This window comes from Populus nigra, chromosome 1 (genome assembly GCF_951802175.1).
Source record: "Populus nigra chromosome 1, ddPopNigr1.1, whole genome shotgun sequence".
In the NCBI taxonomy this organism is placed as follows: Eukaryota; Viridiplantae; Streptophyta; class Magnoliopsida; order Malpighiales; family Salicaceae; genus Populus; species Populus nigra.
Genome location: NC_084852.1, coordinates 4,012,270 through 4,020,524, shown reverse-complemented (window position 1 = coordinate 4,020,524; position 8,255 = coordinate 4,012,270).

Sequence of the window (8,255 nt, the reverse complement as noted above, 5' to 3'; positions counted from 1 at the left end):
AATTGGTTGCGACCGGCAAACCTATTTCTCTCACTGATTTCAACTTATATGTGTTTCGGGGACTTCGCGGTGAATTTCATGATTTGGTTACAAGTCTATCAACCAAAGCTGATCCTCTATCATACTCTGAGCTTCATAGTCACCTGTCTACTCATGAATTTATACATCGCAGCTCGGTATCCTCCAGTCTAACTACTGCACCCCTGTTGCCCACCCCTACGCAGCCCCCCTTAGTATATGCTGCCCAACATGGTTTTTCTAGGCCAAACAATGATGGTTCCATGGCTCACCGGGGTAGAGGATGACGGAGTGGCCGATGGCATCCTTACAGCAACTTTCCTCAGTCCAACGGTCAGTCCTTTCGTGGTGCTGGTGGTGGTTCTTCTTGGTAACAGCCCCGCAGCCATAGTGGATAGTGGCAAAACCATCCACACCGTGGTGCAGCAACAAATCAGTGGCCACGACAGCAAATAAAATGCCAGCTCTACCACATCTATGGCCATTCTGCACAGCAATGCTCTCAACTTGTTCATCATGGAAATCACGCCTCGGCCAACCTCTCCTTTAGTACTACATCATCTGAGGATTCTGCCGCTTGGTTTCCTGACACAGGTGCGAATCACCACGTTACTCCGAACATTACCAGTATGACATACGCAGAACCTTATCTTGGTAATAATCAATTACATGTTGGTGATGGTTCAGGTTCTACGGTGCCAGCTTTATCTTCATCAGATTCGCCCTCTGTTGCAGACTCTCCAGCCTCATCATCAGCATTGTCTTCTCTATATAGGCACTCTGCTCAGTCCGTGCCCGATCTGGACTTATGTGTGGATCTCTCCACATACTCTCTTCCACAGCTGACCTCTACTTATCTGCCTTCTGCTCCGCCACCCATTCGGCAGCATCCCATAGTGCTGCGTCCTCGACAGCCAAAGACTGCCAACATCAACTCTATTTCTGCTTCCTCTCCACCAGTTTCCACTTCAAGGGTAATGTCCCCCTCTGCTCTTGAGCCTTTGAGTTTTAAGGAAGCTAACCAGTACTTGTGTTGGCATACTGCCATGAAGGATGAAATTTCAGCCTTACATACCAATGCCACTTGGTCATTGGTGCCATTTGATCATTCTATAAACATTGTTGGCTGCCAATGGGTGTATAAAATCAAGCGACGAGCCGATTGGGCCATTGATCGGTACAAGGCTCACTTGGTTGCGCGGGGGTTCACCCAACAGGAAGGTATAGATTATTCAGAAACCTTTAGTCCTGTTATTAAACCAACTACTGTTCGATTAGTTCTTATAATTGCAGTCTCAAAAGGATGGCAGATTTGGCAACTTGATGTTCATAATGCCTTCCTCAATAGCTCACTTCGTGAGGTTGTTTACATGCAGCAACCCCCAGGCTTTGTCAATACTGCTTTGCCTACTCATGTTTGTCGCTTTCATAAATGTCTCTATGGTTTAAAACAAGCACCACGGGCCTAGTACATGCGACTAAGTGATTTCCTCCTGACTATCGGTTTTCAAGCTTCAAAGGTTGATACCTCCCTATTTATTCTGAATGGGACTCCTGATATCTGTTACTTACTTATCTATGTGGATGACATCTTAATTACTGGTAATAACTCTGAATTGATTCATCGCCTCATTACCTTGCTGAGCTCAGAGTTTAAACTTCATGACTTGGGTCATGCACGTTACTTTTTGGGGATTGAAGTTGCTCCTACTAGTATGGGTCTTATGCTTAGTCAACACAAGTATGTTCTTGATATTCTGAATCGTGCTGGTATGTCATCGTGTAAACCTGTTGATACACCAGCGTCTGTTTCCAAACTTGATATGCAGTCTACCGAGTTTTTTTCAGATACCACTCGCTTCCGCCAAATTGTTGGTGCTCTTCAGTATCTCATGTTTACCCGACCTGATATATGTTATGATGTGAACAAGGTATGTCAGTTTATGCATGCTCCTACCGAAGGCTACTAGGCCGTTGTTAAGCGTATCCTGCGATACCTAAAAGGTACATCCTCCTTTGGTCTCCACCTTACTCGTGACTCTGCTTTGTCTCTTCATGGTTTTACTGATGCTGATTAGGCCGGCAGTATTGATGATCGAAAACCCACGGGTGGCTATATTGTATTTCTTGGTACCACTCCCATTTCATGGAAATCTGGCAAGCAACACACTGTTGCTCGATCCTCTACTGAAGCAGAGTATAAGGCCTAAACTGATGGTACTGCTGAGATTCTCTGGCTTCGCTATCTTTTGTCAGATTTATGTTTCTCTCCTAGTTCTGCTACCACTATCTAGTGTGATAATTTGGATGCTACTTATCTGTCTGTTAATCCGATCTTTCATGCTCGTACAAAGCATGTTGAGGTCGATTATCACTAACACATCACTTTGTTCGTGATCGAATGACTAAGAAGGAGATTCATATTCGCTTCATCCCCTCCAAAGATCAATTAGCAGATGTTCTTAGAAAGCCACTTGCTTCCTCTGCTTTTACTTCTCTACGTTCCAAGCTTCACGTGGGTAACCCACCCTCATCTTGAGGGGGCGTATTATGGGATGTGTTGTAATATAGAAAATATTATGTTTCCTCTTTTATTGTTTTATCATGTGTAATAGGCTACACCATAACATATGTACAATGCCCTACTTGTATAAATAGTAGAGGAGCTGCCGTACTAAAGGCACTCATCAAACTATTACAAATCCCTGCTTTAACTCAAATCAATAATAACTCGATTTCATCAAATGAAAAACAAATATAATTTTTTAAAATCTTAAACAAACTTTAACATGTACAAATCATACATTCGTACAATAAATTTTCATAGGAAAAGGATATAAAATAAATAAACACACAAACAAACTATATATACTATAAAAAAATGCCAGAAAATATAACGTAAAAAAATAGGTTACAACAAAAATGGATAGGTCTGCTTACTTGATGTGGCAAGTTTAAAAAATAAAATAAACTAGAACATTAATACCAACAGACTAAGTGTTGGGATGACCAGATTTGTTGTGATAATAGGAGCTTAGTTTGTGAATGGTGTTGTTTTCTATAGAAAAAGAACACTAGAAGAAGAATAAATTAGGGAGGGGGAGGGGGAGGGGGGATCCGGTAGGTGATAACATAAATATTACAGAAAAAATGGTTGTCTCTATATTTTTTATTTATTTTTTTAGCTTTGATTAACCACAGATTTGGCTGAGAACATGGTGTATGCATTGAGAATAATTCTCAAATTAAGGTTACACTCGAGGACTTGTATGTATATAAAGAATTGAAAGCAATTATCGTGCCATAGAAGGAGTCTAGTGAAGAAAGCACTAATTAAAATAGATGTATGAATGAGAATATTAAATTTCAAGCCAACCTCCACGCTTGATGGTGCATGACAAAGGTGTGATGGTGACCAAATGTTTTTATTGATGGCAATTAATCGGGTTCCCATTGTATTGACATTTCATTGAAGTGGGACTATAGCACCACCTAGCTAGCTATCTCTTCGCATGATATTCTTTTGGGGAATAAAAAATACACACGACAAATGGATTTGATTATAAATTGAAGGAAAAGACAATTTAGAGACGTGATATCAAACAAATTGGTCAATTCCATGGCCCTAGCTCGTATGGATAATTCATTGAATAACTTGGACAAAAATTATTGCATTTATATTGATATATATTACTTGTGACGCATAATTGAGATTGCAATCAAGATAGATAAGTATAACTACGCCAATCAGTGGGTGGGAAATGACAAAATAAATCATGCATTAATTTCTATTGAATATAATCTATGATCAAGAAAGAATTCATTTTTTGTCAAGATAACCACGAAATGCCATTTTTATCAAGGAAAAAAACAAGAAGATACTTGGCGGAAATTGTTCTAAAAAAAGTATATGGTATGAATTATTTTTTTTGTTTGAGTATTCCATTAGCCATCATTATTAAACTTGTTTTAGTTTGATAAATTAACTTAAAAAACTCATAATTCAAAACTTAATTAGAACTATATTTTAATTTAAATTTGATTAAATTTAAGTGAATTACGATCTATTTACCTAATTAAACTTTAGATCTGATTAATAAAATAATAATTTAAAAAATAATTCTTTTATAAAATAAGTTTTTACAGGGTCCCACCTAATTACAGGTCTTACAATTATAAGATTAGCTTAAAAAATTTAAACTTCATTAGAGGAATCTTTTCATTTTCTAATTTTGTTTAAAAAATGGTGCCCAACTTTTGATTGTGTTCCTAGGCTAAAACATATCTTTTGTAATTAGCAGGAGCAGTAGCATTACCCTTAATCTAATCTGCACACCCATCATTATCACACCCTAGCTAGTAGTTAATAATTAAACATTTTCCATTTCTGTATGGATTGTCCGTCCAAACCAACGGCTTTAAATTAATTAGTTAATTCATTCATTAATTAATTATACCAGAATATAAAATAACTCATTCTTGCACCATGTGCACACGTTTCACTGTGAAATTAATTTTACAATGAAATTATCAATTCACCTATTAAAAGTTGTATTTTCTTAACTATAAAAGCAAAGACTATTCGGTTTTTTTGTTTTTATTGGCACAATATAATTACTAAAATCTTGTTTGAGTCAAATAATTTGTAGCTAAGATTAAGGAGAGTTTTGATTTTTTTTTTGTTAATATTGTTTGGGGTAGTCATGAGTACTTTGATATTTGAATAAATTAAATTAAAAAAAGAAAAGAAAACTTGTTGGCGAGTAAGAAGCACTCGTGTCTTTGATAGCACGTGCGACATCTTTTAGCAGCTAAAAACCACATTTCAAGGTGGTGTTTGATACGTCTTGCAACTCCCTTCATAAAAATAAAGTGTGTGTAGCCTCTTATGCACGACGAAGCTCCAACAGTGTTTTTTTCCCCTCTTTCCTCTCTCTTCAATCTTGAAAAACATGTTGCCCTTGTAAAAAAACAAAATAGTATGTTATTTATTAATTTTATCATATTTGGACCTCATTTTTTTAATTGTAAAATTTGATTTATTTTATTTTTCAATTTCATCCTTTGACATTTGAATTTTATATCAAGATTGTCCTTTTATTTTATGATATTTTAGATTTGACTCTCAATATTTTGATTTTTAATTTTGATTCTTGGCTTTTTATCAAATTTTAATTTATTTTCAACTTTATTCTTGGATCCATGATCTTAGTTTTATTTTTTATATATATTTTGTCTTCATTCTCTTAGTTTTTATTTTTATTTTAAATTATTTTGTGAATTTAATTTTTTTTTCAATTTTGCTCTTCAATTCAAAATTTGATGATATTTAAGGTTTGACTCTTAATGTTTTGATTTTTAATTTTGATTATTAGTCCTTTATTAAATTTTAATTTTTTTTAATTTCATCCTTAAATCCATAACTTTGATTTTTTTTAATTTGTCCTCGTTCTCTTGATTTTTTTTATTCATTTCTTAATTTGGTCCCTTTTTTTTTCATCCTGCCCTTCAATTCAAAATTTAGATTCTTCTCTCTCACTCTTTCTTTAAATGAGGACTTTATTCTCTTAATTGCTATTTTTTTATCCTTTTACGTTTTGATTCTTGGAGATTAACCATGGTTATTTATTTCAATTATATTTCTATGATATCAAGTTATAAATTTATTTTTTTTCTTTAAGATATACTGACAATGTTTGAGCATTATTTTTATACACTATATATATATATATATAAAAAAAATCATGCCAGACCATGAGAAAGCAAGAGCCAAGCATCAAAGTATTAGCTACAAGGGAGGCGATAAATGATTAACTAAACCAAGTTGATTAATCAGGCTAATGAAGAGGAGAAAACTGGGAATCAGATTCACGTGTTAATGAGGGGATGCCGGTCATAAAGGGACAGATGGTCCTAATCTGGTGGAGGGGCCCAGAAGAAGGGCTCAGAGATCCTACAAACAAAATCTCCTCTTATTTTTGTGTTGTCCTTGTTGCTTTTTTCCTTATTAAATGCTAAGTTTGGATTTTTTGAAGGTGTTTAGGTGGGCCCTCTGAAAGGTTTTTGTCTCTAAAATCAAACAACATTTTCCACCATTGGTCCATTAATTCGCTGGACAATTTTGAAGGTTTGACAGAGGAGAAAATGCTATTGAAGATGACTTGTAATCAACTTGGAGAAAAGGGACCTCTTCTTGCGGAGAGATGGAAGGACGGAGCTACGATTATTATTATTATTATTATTATTTCCAAGTATATTGGTATTAAAATTATGTTTTTAAAAAAGCTTAATCTTAAAAGATTGAAGCCATCTATCATTTAAAGTTGTATTTGATATTCAATTGAAAAAAAAAGGTTTATTGAATGTCAACAAATAAAAGTTTAAAGGTGAAAATAAAATTAATAGCGTGGATTAATAAATAAATAGGCAATATTGGTGTGTACTTCACTTTATTCATGAGCCCCTGTTGACAATGACAAAGAGAGCAGAAAGGGGGCACGTAATGACGTGATGGTACGCGCCTCCATGGAATCTTGCCATTCAGTGGTCACCACTAGCCAGTAACCAGTCGTCCCCGCCACCACCCCGCCACCACCTTACTTACCTGGCAACTCTCGGACAAATCATACACGTCGTCAACCTGTACGTGCCTCTGCCCTTCCCTGCCATGCCTGCCACCCCATTCAATTCAATTCAATTCAACATGCCTTCGTCATCGTCATATCATTTCTGATATTTTTCCCATTAAAGTAAGAGAAGAACACTCCGAGAAATTATTATCACGCGAGTAGTTGTGGTAGATTTTTTGTCCTTCTGCTTGTCATCTTCTTGCTTCTTTTTCCAACCATTCATTATGTTTCTCTCTTTTTCTCTCTTTTTTTTTTAAAATAAATTTAATCTCCAAAATGTAAATGTTAGTAGTAATTTTTTTGGTAGTTACAGGTGTAAATTGATTTTTTTTGTCAATAATAATGTATGAATTTTGATGAGGTTTGTTTTATTAAATCCAAAAAATTTTACATAATGGATGTAATTTTAAAATATTGTTGTATAATTTTGACAATTCTTGAGAGATATATCTAGCCATCTCTAAATTGAGTGAGTGTTTTCATATCTTAAACTAATAATGATAATTTTACTCTGGTTTTTAAACCTAAAATAATTTAAATCTACTTGTTGTATATATGTGGCATCGCAACAATAATCCTTTCATATCGGGATCATTGAGAATGATATGGGTAGAAATGATAAGAAATTATTGTTCTTTCTCAGAAAAAAAATAGAAGTTGTCACTTAGTATTTTAATCGTTATGAACCTTAATTGATCTTAGAATCTAAATAACAGAATTGATTTCATAAAATGAAGGTATTAATATCCCTAGCATATATTACCTGAAGTAAGCTATATTATCTATTTGTTTGATATAAACTAAGAAAATATTGTAATTTCTAACTCATTTTGTGCATGAATAAGCCTCACAAACCCAGGATAAACACTTTTGCTTTAACATACATAACTTAAATTAAACCTACTTGTTGTATATATGTGGCATTGCAACAATAATCCTTTTATATCAGGATCATTGAGAATGATATGGGTAGAAATGATAAGAAATTATTGTTCTTTCTCAGTAAAAAAAATAGAAGTTATCACTTAGTATTTTAATCGCTAGAAATCTTAATTGATCTTAGAGTCTAAATAAAAAAATTGATTTCATAAAAGAAAGGTATTAACATTCATAGCATATATTACATGAAGTAAGCTATATTATCTATTTGTTTGATATAAACTAAGAAAATATTGTGATTTCTAACCCATTTTGTGCATAAATAAACCTCACAAACCCAGGATAAACACTTTTGCTTTAACATACATAACTTAAGTTAAACAAAAACTAAAACAACAATATATATATATAAAAACAAACTTAAATAAAAACTTTAATATATCAAAAACATCAAAATAACTTCATTAAATAAAAATCACAAGAACAAAGAAGTGAATGCAACATTATTTGTTAAATACTCTAAACCTCTTTTTAATGCTTATATATATAATCAAAAGCAAGCCACATAGGACTTACTTTTAGATAAGCAATGCACACCTAAAACAACTACTCTCTCTTGGTTTTTTTTTGAAAAATTGTGCCTCTCACAAACTTGTAAGAAAATTTTTGTTTACGCTTTTGGACTTATACACTTATGTTTCTTATTGATATTTTTCTTCCTTTTCTTAT